This window comes from Onthophagus taurus, chromosome 8, assembly GCF_036711975.1.
Source record: "Onthophagus taurus isolate NC chromosome 8, IU_Otau_3.0, whole genome shotgun sequence".
Lineage (NCBI taxonomy): Eukaryota > Metazoa > Arthropoda > Insecta > Coleoptera > Scarabaeidae > Onthophagus > Onthophagus taurus.
The window spans coordinates 14,670,901-14,673,519 of NC_091973.1; positions in this window are offsets into that span (position 1 = coordinate 14,670,901).

Consider the following 2,619-nt stretch of genomic DNA (forward strand, 5'->3'; position numbering starts at 1 on the left):
GGATAAACTCCGTATATTAGTGAGAAGTTCATTATGTGAGTGATTTCTTGGAGGCAGTACTCCAATACAAGTTTTATCATTTTCAGATCGATTGCATCCAAACCACAAGTATTTGATTTTATCGTGATAAGCTTATTTTTGATGTCTGTGTCGTTCACCACATCGAAACCAAAACAGTCGTTGCCACCCAAAATATATGGTTTATTAGAATCAAGGTTGTGCAACGACAAAAAAGGTGAAGGAATAATATTAGCGAAATAATCATTTATTAGCTCTGGATCTTTAAGTGATTCGTCGATTGTCTTGGTGTTCTTTGAGTGCACCTGATTGGTGTGCAGTAAGTGCCACAATTTTGAGGGATTATTGCCGTTACTATTTATCTCTGCCTCAAAAAAAGCTTTCTTTTCGTTACGTATTGCCAAAGTGACATAGTTTCTGATATCGGTATAGTACCTTCTGTGGTAAATGAGCACATCGAGCAAAAGCCAGAAAAGGAATGAGCATTACTCTGAACTCTCCAACCAAGGATATATAGTGTAAGGGGAAGGTTCTTTGTTTGCTGGTTTAACCCATATTTTTTACCTGCATTTCTAGACCTTTAGTGAACATCTGGCAAGGGATTCGTTTTCTATTTTTAGCCTATTTTTATGACTACACAAATAATAACATTCTTTTTGGGAAATTATTTGCGTATTGGAACAAAGGGTGTTAGAACAAAGAACTACCCGAGGTTAGGTGGTGGGAGACCACACGCCAAAGTCTCAGTTGCACGTTGGCTCGATGTGTGTGCGAGTTGATAAAAATAAATTAATATATAAAATAATATAAATTTCCTAACTTTGATGGTCTGTATCTTTGAAATGTGAGGACTTTTACTACTTTTTTTTACTTGAATTGTCATCATTTTCACTCTAGTATATGTGGTTAGCCCGACGGTAGTCGCGCGTTAGTTATACGAAAGTGTGGTCGCGCTGGGTTCAGTAGACCCAATACTCGTATTTCCATAATTTTAAAAGTAGGATATGTTTTTATGGTTTGAATATTGTCGAATAATGTAGCTATAAATAATTATACACATAAATAAATTTATTGATTACAAATTATTTTTATATAAAAAACTCGATAATAAATTAATCTGTATCATAATCAGAGTTTTTATTGTCAGCGACAGTATTTTTGTTGGTACAGGCGTTATAACGAATGCATGCGTGCTTGAGGCATAAAAACTTGAAACATTCGCTACAAAAGTAGCTTGTTTTACTATCGGAACCGATACACTCCTCACAGCGTTTCCGTTTTCCGCTTATGGGGCATTCACGTGGATGCGTCTTATTGTTTTATATCATACTCCACAATAGCTTTAATAGTCATTTCATCAGGAGTCACTGATTTATAACTAAATTTACATCCTAAGTATTTAACTTCTTCGGTTTTGAATTGAAATATTTCTTTACTAAATTTTATATTATTTTCTTGTGCTCTTTTTAATACTGCAATTAATGCCCTATCAAGTTCTTCCACAGTTTTACCAAAAATTAAAATATCATCTATGTATACAGGATGTTTCGGTTACTCGGGGAACAAATTTAACCCGTCAGTAGTCGCGCCGGATCTACTAAACCCAGTGAATTGTTATAAAGCCGTTACAAGCCTATAAAAGATTCAACTGTTTTGTAGCCTCGGTTATCTTATTTTATTATTCCAAGCTTAATAATAAACTAATAGTTGCTGAATAAGACCCGGCGCGATCAAATTTGATCATCGGTCTTACGAAATTATCGGACCTTGTTCATGCGTGCTATCAATATATGTATAATTTTCATTTCTTATGAGGTTCGACTTATCGTTCCACTGTATTACCAAAGTAATACAGTAATTATTAGTAATTATTTTCATTTACTTCAGGAATTGCGTAAAGTAAATGGATTGCTTATACTTATTTATTTTCTTAATTTTTCTTTGTGATTCAGTCATCTTGGCCATAAATCACATCATCCCGCTAGCCTGTTTGGAACTTTTACAACACTACAGAGCAGGTAAAACCTGGATTGAATGCCTCGTGAACGTAGGTCGTTTCTAGTATAATTTTATGCCTCTACGAGCGGCTCTTTTCGCATTATATCTGAACAGAACTGTAGAACTGTACAGGTGTCCCAATCTCGATGTCCGGATAGGCTATCTCCGTAACTATAAGAGATAGAAAAAAAGTAGCTTACATGTCATGATCTCGTTTTTCAACAACAAAAGGAACAAAATGAATTTTTGTTAATTATTCAATAAATATAAGAAATATACCCTACTATGGTTTCCATTTAAAAAAATAAAGTTACGTCTAAAATCTCGAAAATAAAAGATGGGAAAAAAATTCTACCTACGCCACTAAATTCTTCGTAAAAAGTTGCCCATATAATGTTTTATTTATAATACTCCATCTTTTATAATAAGTGAGATATTCGCGATTGTCGTTTTCGCAAAATTTGCAGTTTTTGCGAAAATAAGGCGAAAACAAAAGACGATAGCTGTTCGGAGTTTTCGGCATTAGCATTTTCTCGAAAAACGAGATCGTGACATGTAAGCTACTTTTTTTCTATCTCTTTTAGTTTCGGAGATAGCCTATGC